The 18,158-nt window shown below is 46.5% G+C and overlaps 1 pseudogene; it reads left to right on the top strand.

Moving 5' to 3' along the window:
• The window catches only part of LOC137537242 (zinc finger protein 208-like), a 154,282-nt pseudogene that overhangs the window by 76,240 nt on the left and 59,884 nt on the right, over nucleotides 1-18,158 (top strand).

Raw genomic sequence — 18,158 nt, 5'->3', positions numbered from 1 at the left:
GTCGGGTAATCCCGTCATGGCTGTTTGACGCTGCTGGTTGGCCTCTCTGTATGTCACTGGACCGTCCACCGCCCTCAGGCATATCGGAGTTGCGGATCCTTCTGCTGGCGCTATATAGTCTTTCTCTTCAACCTTACCAACAGAGCCGTCTGTCTTCTGCAGATGCAGAGTATCCAATCATCTCCTAAGTTACATTTGGGGTGCAGTACTGAGGCATTGGGGTGTCTACAGGGAGTGCAGAATTATTAGGCAAGTTGTATTTTTGAGGACTAATTTTATTATTGAACAACAACCATGTTCTCAATGAACCCAAAAAACTCATGAATATCAAAGCTGAATATTTTTGAAAGTACTTTTTAGTTTGTTTTTAGTTTTAGCTATTTTAGGAGGATATCTGTGTGTGCAGGTGACTATTACTGTGCATAATTATTAGGCAACTTAACAAAAAACAAATATATACTCATTTCAATTATTTATTTTTACCAGTGAAACCAATATAACGTCTCAACATTCACAAATATACATTTCTGACGTTCAAAAACAAATCAGTGACCAATATAGCCACCTTTCTTTGCAAGGACACTCAAAAGCCTGCCATCCATGGATTCTGTCAGTGTTTTGATCTGTTCACCATCAACATTGCGTGCAGCAGCAACCACAGCCTCCCAGACACTGTTCAGAGAGGTGTACTGTTTTCCCTCCTTGTAAATCTCACATTTTATGATGGACCACAGGTTCTCAATGGGGTTCAGATCAGGTGAACAAGGAGGCCATGTCATTAGTTTTTCTTCTTTTATACCCTTTCTTGCCAGCCACGCTGTGGAGTACTTGGTCGCGAGTGATGGAGCATTATCCTGCATGAAAATCATGTTTTTCTTGAAGGATGCAGACTTCTTCCTGTACCACTGCTTGAAGAAGGTGTCTTCCAGAAACTGGCAGTAGGACTAGGAGTTGAGCTTGACTCCATCCTCAACCCGAAAAGGCCCCACAAGCTCATCTTTGATGATACCAGCCCAAACCAGTACTCTACCTCCACCTTGCTGGCGTCTGAATCGGACTGGAGCTCTCTGCCCTTTACCAATCCAGCCACGGCCCATCCATCTGGCCCATCAAGACTCACTCTCATTTCATCAGTCCATAAAACCTTAGAAAAATCAGTCTTGAGATATTTCTTGGCCCAGTCTTGACCTTTCAGCTTGTGTGTCTTGTTCAGTGGTGGTCGTCTTTCAGCCTTTCTTACCTTGGCCATGTCTCTGAGTATTGCACATCTTGTGCTTTTGGGTACTCCAGTGATGTTGCAGCTCTGAAATATGGCCAAACTGGTGGCATCTTAGCAGCGGCATGCTTGACTTTTCTCAGTTCATGGGCAGTTATTTTGCGCCTTGGTTTTTCCACACGCTTCTTGCGACCTTGTTGACTATTTTGAATGAAATGCTTGATTGTTCTGATTATTCAATGATCACACTTCAGAAGCTTTGCAATTTTAAGAGTGCTGCATCTCACTATTTTTTACTTTTCTGAGTCCTTCTTTTGACCCATTTTGCCAAAGGAAAGGAAGTTGCCTAATAATTATGCACACCTGATATAGGGTGTTGATGTCATTAGACCACACCCCTTCTCATTACAGAGATGCACATCACCTAATATACTTAATTGGTAGTAGGCTTTCGAGCCTATACAGCTTGGAGTAAGACAACATGCATAAAGAGGATGATGTGGTCAAAATACTCATTTGCCTAATAATTCTGCGCTCCCTGTATAGCATGTGATTGCAACATATAACAATAACCTGTCCCCCTCTCCACCCCAGATTTTCTGTATCTCCCCTCAACCCCAAACACCTGTATCCAATCATCTCCTAATTTACATTTGGGTGCAGCGCTTAGGCATTGGGGTGTCTATAGCAGTGACTGTAACACATATAACAATAACCTGTCCCCTCTCTACCCCAGAATTCCTGTATCTCACCTCCAGCCCAAACGCCTGTATCCAATCATCTCCTAATTTACATTTGGGGTGCAGCACTGAGGCATTGGGGTGTCTATAGCAGTGACTGTAACACATATAACAATAACCTGTCCCCCTCTCCATCCCAGAATTCCTGTATCTCCCCTCAACCCCAAACACCTGTATCCAATCATCTCCTAATTTACATTTGGGTGCAGCGCTTAGGCATTGGGGTGTCTATAGCAGTGACTGTAACACATATAACAATAACCTGTCCCCTCTCTACCCCAGAATTCCTGTATCTCACCTCCAGCCCAAACACCTGTATCCAATCATCTCCAAATTTACATTTGGGGTGCAGCACTGAGGCATTGGGGTGTCTATAGCAGTGACTGTAACACATATAACAGTAACCTGTCCCCCTCTCCACCCCAGAATTCCTGTATCTCACCTCCAGCCCAAACACCTGTATCCAATCATCTCCTAATTTACATTTGGGGTGCAGCACTTAGTCATTGGGGTGTCTATAGCAGTGACTGTAACACATATAACAGTAACCTGTCCCCCTCTCCACCCCAGAATTCCTGTATCTCACCTCCAGCCCAAACACCTGTATCCAATCATCTCCTAATTTACATTTGGGGTGAAGCACTAAGGCATTGGGGTGTATCTGCATTATTTGTGGTGGAGTATAATATGAGCTTGGAGAACCCGAGGTGGGGATATGGGGGGGCAGATGGGACACAGAGCCATGTTCTCTACCTAATGACATGACTCTCTGCCCCCCCCCCCCCCCCCCCCGAGTTTAGCAACAAGATTTGTCACTAACTCGGAGGTAAATAGAGGGGATAGGAATTCCCTGTTCAAAACGCCCGCCAGGGGCATTCCTGCAGGGTTTCCTGAGCTGCCATTGGGCAGCTCTCTCTCCCTGGCCACGCCCCCTGCCGCTCCCCGCCTCCTTGCATGCGATGAGAGACAACACAGTCTCCCAGCGCAGCTACGTGACCCAGAGGTCACCAAAGTGAAAGTGGGCTACTGCAGCCCATGGAAGCGGCAGGGAGCGGTGGGTTTTGCGGCTTCCTGATTCGCTCAGCCCCGCGGATCAGGTAGCCTAGTTGTTGTTGTTTTTAAAAAAATTTTAACCCACCTCAGGTTCTCTTTAAGGCTACTTGAAAACACCTTTGTGACATCTAACTGATTTACCTCACCTCAGTAGAATGTTGTAATCCTCGTATATATCTCATGCAGAATGGAAGTGAAATTGTATTACTGGTTGTTTAATTACATTGGAAAACAAAAGAATTTGCGATAATTCAGGTTGGAGTGAGCTTGAGATTTCTCCCAGGCACCACTGCTGAATATATGCAAATTAACCATTGTTACCTTTAGAAGCTAAACACACCTCCAGAACCACTGGAATGCAATGATGTGTCATCTTGTTAATTTGTACAGAGCCATAATAATCCAACATGCATACAGACTGTTTCGGATTGGTTGATCCTCATCAGTGCATGGCATGGATTAATTTGGCTCTATGGAGTAGGGTTTGTAACACCGAGAGGTACAGACTACCCAGCCAGCTCATGGTGACCCAGAACTCATTGGAGTGTGTGAGGGACTACAATGGTCCTAAAAGCCCCCTTACTAAGATATTAAGAAAAACAAAAGTTTGCTTTCTTAAAACAGAAAGAATTTGCAATAATTCAGGTTGGAGTGAGCTTGAGATGTCTCCCAGAGCACCACTGCTGAATATATGCAAATTAACCATTGTTACCCTTAGAAGCTAAACACACCTCCAGATCCGCTGGAATGCAAACCTATTATCTACAATAGTTACAGTTATTATTATTATTATTTATTGAATTTATAAAGCGCCAACATATTACGCAGCGCTGAACAGTTAGATCATATTGATTAAAAGCTCACATATTATATACCAGCAGGCCCTGAACTTGTACTGAATGTGATCTTCCAAGTGATGGACTGCTTTCCAATTGGTTGATTGTTTGATCGCTGCTCCACTTGCACAGATCAGTTGGACAGCTTGTTCTGCCCAATCAGCCTGATATCACATCTGTGGGTGGATTTAGGATAAGTTTCCCAGCATTAGAATGATGATAATTCTATCCTACCTGTGACGGTCTCCTTGTTCCTTAGCTTTTTCTTTCTTATGTACTTCTGTTGGACATATCACAACTCAGTGTACACGCTATTTCATATCTTGTGCAAGTTCTGTAGTATTGTTTTCCAATAGTCTTTTATTGGGATATTTCAAGAAAATTATAACAAACGTTTGTATTCATCAATAAGTACAGTCATATACATTGAAACTTATAATATACAATATAGTGGACCAGGAATAATACTCATGTTCATGTAAGTTGGAACATCAGTTATGGATAATTATTATATTTCAGCATATTTTATTTAACCACTTCACATCCAGACCTTGTTTTCCCCTTATTGACCACAGCAGTTTTGACGCTTTAGCGGTGTCCCTTTTCAATCAGCAATAACTTTATCCCTACTCACTACACCTAAATGATCTATATATCGTTTTTTTCAAGACAAACCAGGCTTTCAATGGGGGGTATTTAGTCCCAAGAACAATTTTGTTTTCTAGGCATTTTAATTGAAAAAAGGGAACAAAAATTACAAAAATGCATTATTTCTCAGTTTTTAACAATTCCAGTTTAAAAATAAAAAGTACCACAGTTTATAAAACCATTCCACCAGTTAATGTCCCCCCTAATATAGTCAGATGTGCCCCGAGTATCAGCCCAACCTTCCCAGTTTAGCCAGATGTGACCCCAATATCGGCACCCCCGTATAGTCAGATAAGTCCCTTGTATCTACCACCCCCCAGTACAGAGAGACAGTAACGCCGCCAGGATTGGCACCCCTCATTATAGGCAGTTGTGTCCCCCGGATAAAATTTCCCCCTTTATAGCCATATGTACCCCCAGAATTGCCCCCCCCCCCCCCCACCAATTATAGCCAGATGTGCCCCCAGTATTAGGTTACCCCCCCCCCCCCCCCCAGATAATCAAATGATCCCCCATTGTCAGATGTCATCCCCCCCAGTTACCCAGATGCCTGGCAGTTTTTTGCACCCCCAACCCCCCCCCCCCCTCCCCCCCAGTGTGGGTAGCCAGATGTATGACCCCTCCCCCCCCATCAGGCAGCCCCTCCGTGCACAGATGCTAAAAAAATGTAAATAAAGTTACCTCTCTCACCTTACCTCGTTCCAGCGATGAGCCTGCAGCCCGAGCATCCGATCCCAGCTCTGATCTCAGCCGCGTATTGCCGGTGACCCGGGTCCCAGCTTGATGACGTCATCAAGCCGGGACCCGGGTCACCGGCAATACGCGGCTGAGTTCAGAGCTGGGATCGGATGCTCAGGCTGCAGGCTCATCGCTGGAACTAGGAAAGGTGAGAGAGGTGGCTTTATTTACATTTTTTTTAGCCATCTGTGCACGGAGGAGGGGGAGATGAAGGATCACGCTGTTTGTTACAGCGGTGATCGTTCATCCGCGGGGGGGTCACTAATTGGCTACAAGGGAACATGTTCCCTTTCGCCAATTAGTAAGGCAACCGACAGTGCCGGGGGGTGCGCTCTGAAGCGCACCTGTCCCTGCACAAAAGGGCTTAAGGCAGGTCAGTATATCTACGTCGCTGTGGCTTGGAGAGTGCCACAGCTGACGTAGATATACTGTAGTGGTGGGGAAAGTGGTTAAAGAGACACTGAAGCAAAAAAAAAAATGATGATATAATGATTTGTATGTGTAGTACAGCTAAGAAATAAAACATTAGGAGCAGAGACCTAAGTCTCATATTGTTTCCAGTACAGGAAGAGTTAAGAAACTCCAGTTGTTATCTCTATGCAAAAAAGCCATTAAGCTCCATGTCTTTCAAAGTTGCAGAGAGCTCTGTCTTCTGAAGTTTATTATCTCAACTGTCAGTCAAGGAATTTGTTTTTCTCTGCCAGAGGACAAGTCAATAGTTCACTAGCCTGCTCTGTAAAATCATTTACAATGCTGAGTAGTGTGTAAACTGCAAATATTAGAGAACATAAAAAACACCATATAACTGAAAATAAAAATCTGAAAATATTTTGTTTGCTACTAATCTTCTAGTAACTATCTGTATTACACCAGCAATTCATTATATAATTATTTTTCGCTTCAGTGTCTCTTTAACCCGTGTCTTGATGTGTAGGAATGATACGTTAGGAGTTGACCAGGAGCGATTCCTTATGCTGCCTGGGAAATACCCTACTAAAGCCCAAAAGTCGCATCCTAGAATATTGATATTTGTGGTTTTATATGCCGTTTGTGATAGGTCTTATGTTGTCATACATTAATAAAGCGGTATATTTACCCAATCTCATTCTTATTAGAAAAGCTTATTAAACTATTTTAATCATAACATAAGTAAGGAACAAAAGGGATAAAAGAAAACAAAATAAAACAAAACGCAGGGTAGGGGAACTTATTTCCTGGGATGTCCAGCGCTACAGAGACAGGACACCGGATCTGTGAGCTTTGTACCCCTGCTTGATTCATCGCCTCCACAGCCGGACCCAGAGGGGACTCGTATATATTCATTTGGCTGAATGCCTGAGCTATGCTGAGGACCCCACGAGACTATTATACGAGGAGCCGTTCCAGCACAAAGCTCATTTCCCCTCGCCGCGCATCACGAGGAATTCTACTAAGATGGCCGCAGGAGCTTCTTCCCCCAGAGCAACTCCCCGCAATAGCAGCGGTAACACAGAGAAGCGATCAGCTACACCTTCCCAACAAAATCCGGAGCAATCAGGAGGAATGTCTAATGAGGAACTATTAACCACAATAAGAGGTATGTTCAGATCAGAGCATAATCACTTCGGTACAAGCAGCCTCTGCCCCCTGAACCTCCCTGGCAGTAAGCCTGACCTAGGGTCGGGCTAGCCGCCGCAGGGGATCAAATGGCCCCGGAAGGATTTTTTAAAATAAAAGTTGCGCTATATGCTTCAGCTAGCACATCGCTAGCTAATGATGTCCCCCAAGTGCCTCCGGTCCCCACCGATCCCCACCGGTATACGTAACCCCCAGGGATCCCGCGATGGCGCAGCCGCAACCTTCACCTCCAGGCTTTGCTATGGGGAGGGTCGGAACTGCGCATGACGTCCAGTCCGATCATCACCATAGCGACGAGTGAAGCTGGATCGTGAAGCTGCGGCTCTTGCGGGATCGCGGACGGGTAAATATTGCCGGCGGCGATCCGAATGGTGCCGGGGGGCTTGGGGGACATAATTAGCTAACGAAGTGCTAGATTAGGCATATAGAGTAACTTTTATTCAAAAAAATCCTCCCGTGGACGCAGCTTCTAAAACTGCGTACCGCCAGGGAGGTTAAGGACCAGAGGCTACTGGTACAGTAGAACGCGGGCACAGGATGTCTGCGGGGGACCATTAGAAGCTCCGGGTAAGTTCAACTCATTTTCCCCCGACCCTCCCCTACAGTAGTCCTTTAATCTTCCAATAGCTTACGAAGAAATTCACGACGCTATTAAAAAAGGCCCAGGTGGCCTTATGGCAATATCTTATAAAAGACTCACTAGTAAATGGATTCCCTTCTTACTTAAATGTCTGAACTATATGATGAAAGGTGGTAAGCCTCCTCCCGAATGTTTATCTTCCACTATTGCTATAATACCTAAGCCAAATAGAGATCTTTTAGAACCCAAAAATTATAGGCCGATATCACTACTGGGAGTGAATTATAAATTGTTCACTTTAGTTCTTGCTTCTCATTTGAATAAGGTCCTTCCCGCTTTGGTCTATAAAGACCAAGTTGGTTTTATATCTTTAAGGCAAGCTCCTGCCAATGTCCGTAAAATTGTTGACATTCAGCACTTCTGTAAGCGCTCGTCTTAACAACTGGCTATATTGTTGTAACGATAGGTGTCAGCAACCAGAGAGAATCTGATTCTTGGCGATCTGCAGTATCCCCAAGAATACAGATATACCTGATTATTGAGGATCTGCAGAATCGCCAATAATCCAAGTATAACTAAGCTCTAGACACCTGAGCCTGTAAGTGTTTGGTGCAACAGTAAGCATTGAACCACCGGGGTAGCAGGTGGTCCAATAAGTAGAGAAGACTCTACTGCAGTCAAGGGCTCCTGGATGGGGAGTCCCTGACTGATTTTGCAGCAGTGCCCCCTCTGCGGAGCAGGAGACCTCTGCTGGAGGACTGGGCACCCTATGGGTGGGTGACAGTCAGAAAGGTCGGGCAGGCTGGGTCGGCAACACACGGACAGACAAAGTACAAAGACAGAAGGCTGATTCGGTAAACAAAGGCAAGCAAAGTTTGGCAACGGAATATCAGATATGCAAGGTACCAAATCAGAGATCAGAGGAGTAGTCAGGAAAGCAAAAGGTCATAACAGATATCAAACAATGACTAGTCTGGGTGTGAGGTCCGTGGTTTCTACACCCTGGAACTAGTCTGATGTATAACAAGTTCCCTAGTCTGGGTGTGAGGTCCGTGGTCTCTACACCCTGGAACTGGTCTAAGGAATAACACAGATGATATACAGTATTCCTAGTCTGGGGTGTGAGGTCCGTGGTCTCTACACCCTGGAACTGGTCTAAGGAATAACACAGATGATATACAGTATTCCTAGTCTGGGGCGTGAGGTCCGTGGTCTCTACACCCTGGAACTGGTCTAAGGAATAACACAGATGATATACAGTATTCCTAGTCTGGGGCGTGAGGTCCGTGGTCTCTACACCCTGGAACTGGTCTAAGGAATAACACAGATGATATACAGTATTCCTAGTCTGGGGTGTGAGGTCCGTGGTCTCTACACCCTGGAACTGGTCTAAGGAATAACACAGATGGTATACAGTATTCCTAGTCTGGGGTGTGAGGGCCGTGATCTCAACACCCTGGAACTATACTAGAGAATAACACAGATGATAAACAGTAACTGGCTAAGTGTGGATTCCCAGGTCCACCTGGTTCCACCACACTGAAGGATCTGACTAAGGTCTGAGTGCTAACACATAGGCATTCGCAACGCCAGACAACCAGCAACTGAACAGCAAGAGATATATATAGCAAAGCGCTCCACAGCGCCGCCCAGCTCCCATCAACCAATCACCTGCTGAGCTGGGATCAGCTGACCTCCTCGATCAGTTGACCCTTCTCCTATTGGCATAAAGAGCCTGTCTTGCGGCGCGCTCGCGCGTAGCTCTCCATCTGTGTGCACTACTAGGTCCAGACAAACCAGACACATGTTGCTGCGGGGAAACCGCCGCTCTGTTTGCGGACACCGCCGCCTCACTGTCAAAACATGCGGCGGTTTCTCCGCAATCCATCACAATTGTCACTTGATACGGAAAAGTCCTTTGACCTTATTAAGTGGCCTTATGTGCTAAATGCACTTCAACATTTTATCTTCACTGGAGAATATCTTAATGCCATAAACGCATCCTATTCTTTCCCCTCAGCTTCTTGTAAAGAGAATCTGTATTGTTAAAATCGCACAAAAGTAAACATACCAGTGCGTTAGGGGACATCTCCTATTACCCTCTGACACAATTGCGCCGCTCCTCGCCGCATTAAAAGTGGTTAAAAACAGTTTTAAAAAGTTTGTTTATAAACAAACAAAATGGCCACCAAAACAGGAAGTAGGTTGATGTACAGTATGTCCACACATAGAAAATACATCCATACACAAGCAGGCTGTATACACCCTTCCTTTTGAATCTCAAGAGATCATTTGTGTGTTTCTTTCCCCCTGTTCTCATGCACTGAAGTTTCAGGCTGCTCGTTTCTTCCTGCAAACAGCTTTGCCCTTGTCTGTAATTCTTCAGTATGTGAAAGCCCAGCCAGCTCAGAAGACGGTTTATCCAGCTTGTAAAAGAGAAGAGAGAAGCTGCCCTAATCTAAATAATACACAGGCAGTGTGCATAGAGGGGCCTGGAAGGGAGAGTTCATAGCAGAACCACAACACTGAAGAACTTGGCAGCCTTCCAGACACAGGCCGACAAGTCTGACAGGGGAAAGATACATTGATTTATTACAGAGACTGTCATAGTAGAAAGTGCTGCAGTAAGCCAGAACAGATCAGAATAGCTTTTGGAACTTGTAGGATGATAAAAAACAGGATGCAATTTTTGTTACGGAGTCTCTTTAAAGAGAATCTGTATTTAAACAAATATGCCCCTGGGAGCTACTCACCTCGGGAGGGGGAATCCTCTGGATCCTATTGAGGCTTCCCCCGTACTCCTCTGTCCCACGGTGGTCTCGCTGCAGGTCCAGGAACCACGGCGAGCATGTAAATATTTACATTTCCGGCTCCAGTGCAGGTGCAGCTCTGGTCTCGGAAATAGACAGATGTAGCCTGCGCCGGTGCAGTAGAGCAGACCCGACAGAGAACGGCTATTTTTTTCATTTATTTCCGAGTGGAGAACCACAACGGCAACACCCACTGGAGCCAGGGAAGGTAAATAGAACTTCCACCTTCGCAACATCTCCAAAATCTGCCCCTTTCTGACCCTGGACACTACCAAGCCTCTCATCCATGCCCTCATCATCTCCCGCCTTGACTACTACGATCTGGCCTCCCTTTAAAACGAATTGAACCCCTTCAATCTGTCATGAATGCAGCAGCTAGACTCATCCATCTTTCCCACCGCTCTGCTTCCATTTCTAGCCTCTGCGAAGCCCTACACTGGCTCCCTATCTGCTTCAGGATCAGTTTTAAGGTTTTGTGCCTTACCTACAAATCTGTGCACAAGACCTGCCCAACCTACATTTCTGAGCTCATCAACAGATATATACCTGCCCGTCCCCTCCAGTCCTCCAATGATCTCCGCCTGACCTTAATCCCATGCACGCCTACAAGACTTCTCAAGAGCTGCCCCCACCCTATAGAACTCCCTTCCACTCTCCCTCAGGCTTACTCCTTCCTTCAACACCTTCAAGCAAGCCCTCAAAACACAGTTCCTTAAAATGGCCTACCCCACATCTACCACACTAACTCTCTCAGTCAACCACCTTTTCTACAGTCCTACCTTATGTGTCCTCCCACCCTTTAGATTGTAAGCCTTTGGCGGGGTCTCCCCCCTCCCTTAGTGTGTCCTTCTTAAATTTTACTACCTCAGCAATTACACCCTTCTCATGGACTAACTCTTGTTTTGCCGGTTCTCTGTAAAACGCATTTTATACCCTGATTGTATGTATAACCTTGTGCTATGTTGTATAACCATTTGCTACCTCTCTGTCACCCCTTGTTTCAATGTATGTATCCCATCCCTATTTATTGTCCATATTGTAATATGTTGGTGCTTTATAAACACAATTAATAATAATAATAAATATTGCACAGCCTGACAAATTGTCGGCTGTGCGTTCCGTGGGCTGCAGTAAGACCGGCGTGGGACACAGGAGGACGGGGGAAGCCTCAATAGGGTCCAGAGGCTTCCCCTCCAGAGGTGACTACCCCCCAGCGGAACCTTTTTTTTTAATACAGAGTCTCTTTAAACTCCCTTCTATATCACAATCTCGCTTTCCCATACAAAGAGGAATCTCCTGGAATCTTTGCTTTCGCTATGGAACCTTTAGCAATTAAAATGAGAAAATCCCCAGAAGTGAACAGAATTGGTTCCATAGAATACAAATTAACCTCCTTGCCGGTTATCCCGAGCTCAGCTCGGGGTAACTCGCGCAGGAGGATTGCTCTGGCCCTGCTGGGCCGATTCTTCGCATTTTTTTCCTACACGCAGCTAGCACTTTGCTAGCTGCGTGTGGTACGCGATCACCGCTGCTACCCGCCGATTCGCCGTTACCCGCCGCCCCCCCCCCGCCCCCCAGACCCCTGCGTGGCCTGGCCAACCCCCCTCCAAATTAGCAGCAGCAAACAGAAGCAGGCATCAGCGGGCGGAGAGGAATTACTCACCTTTTTCCTGCTTTCCAGGCGATGGTACACAGCGCCATCGTCACGTGACACTGGTCTCTGCCTTCTCCACCGCTCTGTGCTTCCTGATTAGCGGAAGCACAGTGAGCGGCGGAGAAGTCGGAGATCAGTGTCACGTGATGATGACACTGCGCGCCATCGCCTGGAATGCAAGAAAAAGGTGGGCAGTTCCTCTCCACCCCCTGATGCTCAATTCTGTTTGCCGTTGCTAATTTGCTAATACGGGGCAGCTATAATGGGGATGACTATACTACCTACACTGGGGGCAACTATGCTAGTTATACTGGGGGCAACTATACTAATACTGGGGCAACTACACTACCTATACTGGTGGCAACTATACAAACTATGCTGGGAGCAACTATACTAGCTATACTGGGGGCAACTATACTCTCTCTGCCTTTCTGATGTCCCTTTCTGATGTCACTCTCTCTCTGCTTTTCTGCTGTCTCTTTCTGCTGTCTCTCTTTCTCTGCCTCTCAGCTCTCTTTCTCTGCTGTCTCTCTTTCTCTGCCTTTCTGCTCTCTCTCTCTGCCGTTCTGCTGTCTCTCTCTCTCTCTTTGCTTTTCTGCTGTCTCGCTCTCTGTGTCTATGCTGTCTCTCTCTCTCTGCCTTTCTGCTGTCTCTCTCTCTCTGCCTTTCTGCTCTCTCTCTCTCTCTCTCTGCCTTTTTGCTCGCACTCTTTCTCTCTCCCTCGGCCTCCCTGCTCTCTCCCTCTGCCTCCCTGCTCTCTGCCTCCCTGCTCTCTCTCTCTCTACCTCCCTGCTCTCTCTCTACCTCCCTGCTCTCTCTCTCTGCCTTTCTGCCATCTCTCTCTCTGTCTTTCTGCTGTCTCTCTCTCTCTCTGCCTCCCTGCTGTCCCTCTCTGCCTTTCTGCTGTCTCTCTCTGTCTTTCTGCCATCTCTCTGTCTCTTTCTCTCTCTCTGCCTCCCTGCTGTTCCTCTCTGCTGTCCCTCTCTTCCTTTCTGCTCTCTCTCTCTTTGCTGTCTCTCTCTCTCTCTGCCTCTCAGCTGTCACTTTCCCTCTCAGCTGTGTCTCTGTAGTCTTTCTCTCCCTGCCTATCTACTGCCCTCCCCACACATGGGCACGCTCCTCCTACCCACTGGCACCCCCCTCCTGCCCATTGTCATCCTTTCCCACCCACTGGCACCCTCCTGCAAAATCTGGGGTGTGGCTTAAGTTTCCCTGTCACTACCTAAACTGGGGGGCACCTGTGTCTGAGGCACTCGCTATCTAATCCCTACCATAGCCCTAGTCTAATGTCCCACTGTCAGGTATAGCAGTATTAACTCAGCGGCAGAAAGCAGTGCGACCGCCGCTTCCACATCTGACGTCATTGCGGCGCCTGTCGCGTCCTCCCAGACATTTTGCGCAGCCCCTGGCAGGACGGGTCTCTCAGCAGCACATCAGCTTAGGTCAGCATGCTCGCGCACGGAGCGGCAGGACCTTTATGGGCTGAGGAGACGGATCAGCTGATCTGCTGGTCAGCTGACATCAGGCTGCTGGGTCTCGCTGCTGATTGGCCAGGCTGCTCTGGGCGGGTTGTTTGCAATTGCCAATATGTATTTAAGCTTGGGGATGTCAGTGGCTCGTTGTCTGTTGTTGCTGAAACTTCGCAGTGAAAGCTCTCAGACCTTAGTCAGATCCGTGTGTGCTTGTTCCGGCAGGACCTCTGGGATTTGCACTTAGCTTAGGATTATTATTACTGTATTGTTTATTTCTGTGTATGACATTTTGCCTGAACCTCTGATTACTCTCTGCCTGTCGATTCTGTACCTCTGCCAATCTGATCTGTTGCCGACTTCTGCCTGAACACTCTCTCTGATTTTGTCTAACGATTCTGTACCTCTGCCAATCTGATCTGTTGCCGACTTCTGCCTGAATACTCTCTCTGATTTTGTTTAACGATTCTGTACCTCTGCCAATCTGATCTGTTGCCAACTTCTGCCTGAATACTCTCTCTGATTTTGTCTAACGATTCTGTACCTCTGCCAATCTGATCTGTTGTCGACTTCTGCCTGAAAACTCACTCCGATTTTGTCTAAGGATTCTGTACCTCTGCTGACCGATCTGTTACCGACATTGCCTGTACGACCACTCTCTTATTAGTGATAGCCCTTGCCACTAAGGGCTATTACTCTCCTGTGTTCCTGAATATTACTGTGCACCCAATCACGTGTGATCACACTTTGAATAAAATACTGACTAATGTGCTGATTGAGCTAGTACTGATCATCAGATACTTCACTGATCACTACACCCACCATTGCTAAGTTCATGTAAAATTGGCTCCACCTGTAACCACACCCACATTGTGGTTCATGGCCATGCCCATTTTTCAGCACTGCGCGCTACGCAGGACTCCGGCCCCGCCATTTTTGCCCCCCTTCCCTGGAAAATTTTCTGCGGACGCCCATGATTGTACAGCACCACAGAAGGTGAGAGAGTTTTACATAAGTAACTAAGTTTGGAGAAATGTCTCCAAAATCCTGGCCACGCCCAGATTATATTGTCCCTCCCTTATACCTAGCCCCACCCCTCTGTCTCACGGCTGCTCTCCCTTCCTGTGATTGATAAATGAGGCTGCAGTTAGCTGACTGACCACAAGATGGCGAGCTCCCCTCCACCAGCTGGAACGCAGAAACCGGAAATATATAACCACAGAGAGAAAGTTATAAGGAGGACGGAAGTTGGTGGGTGGAGCGTATTGTCCTGCAGCCTCTGATAGTGACCCAGGAGGTCACCTGGGGTAGTTACGTCACTGTAAATACCCGTCCAGAGCCTCTGCACTTCCCGTCCCAGCTGTCCTCGAAAGAAAGAGACCGCAAGTGGTGATAGAGCGGAAGTGGGGAGAGCATAGCTGTTGCTGGCTGCAGAGGAGGGGAAAGGTTACTGTATTTATATTTTATTTCTATGATTTCCCGTCTGTAACAATAATTAATAATTTAACTGTAACATTTGTAAAGCTCTTCCTGTCACACTCAGTGCCTGAGAGCTGCAGCCACCAGGGGGAGGGGAGGAGCACATAGTGGGAGAGGGGAGGACAGGTATTGGGGTGAGGGAGAAGCACATAGTGGGGGAGGGGAGTACAGGTGTGGGGGAGGGGAGGAGCACATAGTGGGGGAGGGGAGGACAGATGTGGGGGATGCGAACAAGGTGAGATAAGGGAGCTGCAGCCACCAGGGGCGCTCAGTAGGCAGTAGCAGTATTAGGGAGTCCAGACTGACTCCTCACTGAAGAGCTGCTGGATTACTGAACAGGAACAGCTGAGATTCCTTCCCAGGTCTCTGTGTGAGAGCTGCAGCCACCAGGAGGGAGGACATACTGGGGGTGGTGGGGGAGGGGAGGTATTTGGGTGGGGGTAGGACAGAGTTTGGGTTAGGGAAGGAGTACAGAGTGGAGGAGGGGAGAACAGGTATTAATTATATTCACTTCCTGTCACCAAAGCAGATAGTCACGTGACTGGAGAGGTGAGAAGGATTCTGGGAGTGTCACGTGACTGGAGAGGTGAGAAGGATTCTGGGAGTGTCACATGACTGGAGAGGTGAGGAGGGTTCTGGGAGTGTCACATGACCTTACCTTCAGTCTCTCCATACAGAGTCTCCCTTCTGTGAAGTGTGCTGACCATCACGGTATCCCCACCTCACCCCCTGATATCTGAGAGACACAAGAAGCCCACAACATCCTCACTGATCTGCTGTCCAGGTGAGTTGAGCATTACTAGGAATTATGGGACAGTATCCAGTGACAGCTAGTGATTTGTATGGTGGTGACTGTATCATTCTGTGTGTCAGGTTCCTATAAGGAGGCTCATTGTCTCATCTATTTCTCCATGGAGGAGGGGCAGTATATAGAAGGCCTGTACAATAAGGCATACACCGGGCTTTGACCTGTTAGGACATCCTGTCATCCGCTGATCACCTCACCTCTTACACGCGAACACCCACTTTGATACACTTTTGATCTAACCATGCTGGACTGTATTCTGATGGCTGTTTGTCAATAAATGCATGTAACAGGTCAGTGCCTGGTCTATGCCCTATTGTACAGCAAATGTGAATGCTCTTTCTTTCTTCAATCACCGGCCCCACATCCTTATGTATAAAAGCACAGCCAGTAAAAGGTGTTAACTGGTGGATTTAGAACATTGCTATATACAGTGTGGTGCAACCCCTCCACTTGGCGGGTGCTGAGCAAACCTTTTTCTTTGTGTACTTCAGTATATAGAAGGACACCAGCACCTCTACAAGGACGTCAGGATGGAGAGTCAGCCACCCCTCACATCACCGGGTAAGAGGAGACTTTCATTTCCTGTAAAGGAGAGAGCAGTACTTGGGGTCCACCTATATCCAGCAATGTTTCAGCATGAAGGGGGGGGGGGGGGGGGGGGCAGAGCTGAACTGTAACCTGGCTGTAAACTATTTCCTTTACACTGCGAGGCAGAGAGAGAGACAGGATCAGACACACAGGCAGAACTGAAGCTGATGTTATTTACACTCATTTGAAGCTATATTTCTGCTTTCTATCATTCTGAACAGATTCTAGTCACACTATTACAACCAGTGAAGATTGCTTCTGTATGCTGGATCTGCTGGACACATTCCTCCACAGTAATGCCCACAGTGAAAGCTGTTCTCTGTAAAGGTGGCCACACACGATACAATAAAATGATCCGATTTTACAGTAGTTCGATAAAAACGATCGTATCTCTCTTTTTTTTTTTCATTCGACTGAAAAATCTGATCGGATTTCCGTTTTTTTATTTATTTATTTATTTGGTTTAAATCGATCTGGAATGCCAGATATATTTCTCTTCAATATTTACTAAAAATTGTATGGTATGTGTTGGATTGTTAATTTATTAATATACACATCCTAGAAATTTTTTCTGAGTTTCCAATCATTTTTACCATAATTGAGGGAAAAATTTAACATAGGTGTGTGGTACATTGGTCATATTTCGGAAATGTTACAATCAGTCAGAAAAATTGATTGCAATTCTTACATTGAACAGATATTTAAAAAATGTATGGTGTGTGGCCACCTTTAATGTTTTCTTCTCATAAGATCTGAAAAGATGTAAAAAAAAAAAAGCCTTTGTATTGCTATTTGCTAGTAATTCCTGGAAATATATGTGGCATTTAGAATTGTATTTATCTTTCACAGTTGTCCATTAAGGGAAGAATGTCAACATTCTGCCCAAAGTGTGAATATGTTGTGTGCCCTCCATTATTCTCCAGCACTGCCTCTCTTGGGCATGGAGGTCACTAGAGCGTCACAGGTGGCCACTGGAATCCTCTTCCCCCTCCTCCATGATGAAGCTGGGTGATGTTAGAGACCTTGCACTCCTCCACCCTCCATATGAGGATGCCCCGCAGGTGCACAATGGGGTTTAGGTCTGCAGACATGCTTGGCAAGTCCAGCACTTTTACCCTCAGTTTGTTTAGCCAGGCAGTGGTCATCTGGAGGTGTGTTTGGGTCATTATCATGGTGGAAGGGAGGGGATCATGCTCTGCTTCAGTAGGTCACAGCACATGTTGGCATTCATGGCTCCCTCAATGAACTGTAACTCCCCAATTCCAGCAGCACTCATGCAGCCCAAAACCAGGACTCTCCCACCACCATGCTTCACTGTAGGCAACACACACTTGTCTTTGTACGCCTCACCTGGTTGCCACCACACGCTTCACTCCATCTAAACCAAATAAGTTTATTTTGGTCTCATCAGACCACAGGACTTGGTTCCAGTAATCCCTGTTCTTAGTCTGCTGGTCTTCAGCAAACTATTATAGGGCTAACACTTTTGTGAGACATGTATTCAGGCAGTGTGGGTGTTTCCTATAGATGTATACAGTAACAGAGACCCACCAAACCGATGTACAGGTTCTCTTTATTCCCAGGATTGTCCACCTAGATCCCCCATCATATGATAATCACATAGAGACTATGTATTCAGTCAGTGTGTGTGTGTGTGTTTCCTACAGATGTATCCAGTAACAGAAACCCACCAGAGAGATGTACAGGTTCTCTTTATTACAAGGATTGTCCACCTAGATCCCCCATCATCTGATAATCACATAGAGACAATGTATTCAGTCAGTGTGTGTGTGTTTCCTACAGATGTATCCAGTAACAGAAACCCACCAGAGAGATGTACAGGTCCTCTTTATTCCCAGGATTGTCCACAGGAAGGTCCCCCCACCCCCCACCATTATCAGGTAAGTCGAACTGAGGGTCTC

This window comes from Hyperolius riggenbachi, chromosome 10 (genome assembly GCF_040937935.1).
Source record: "Hyperolius riggenbachi isolate aHypRig1 chromosome 10, aHypRig1.pri, whole genome shotgun sequence".
Classification (NCBI taxonomy): Eukaryota; Metazoa; Chordata; class Amphibia; order Anura; family Hyperoliidae; genus Hyperolius; species Hyperolius riggenbachi.
The sequence above is the reverse complement of the archived record's forward strand: the minus strand, read 5'-3'. Positions and strand labels throughout refer to the sequence as shown.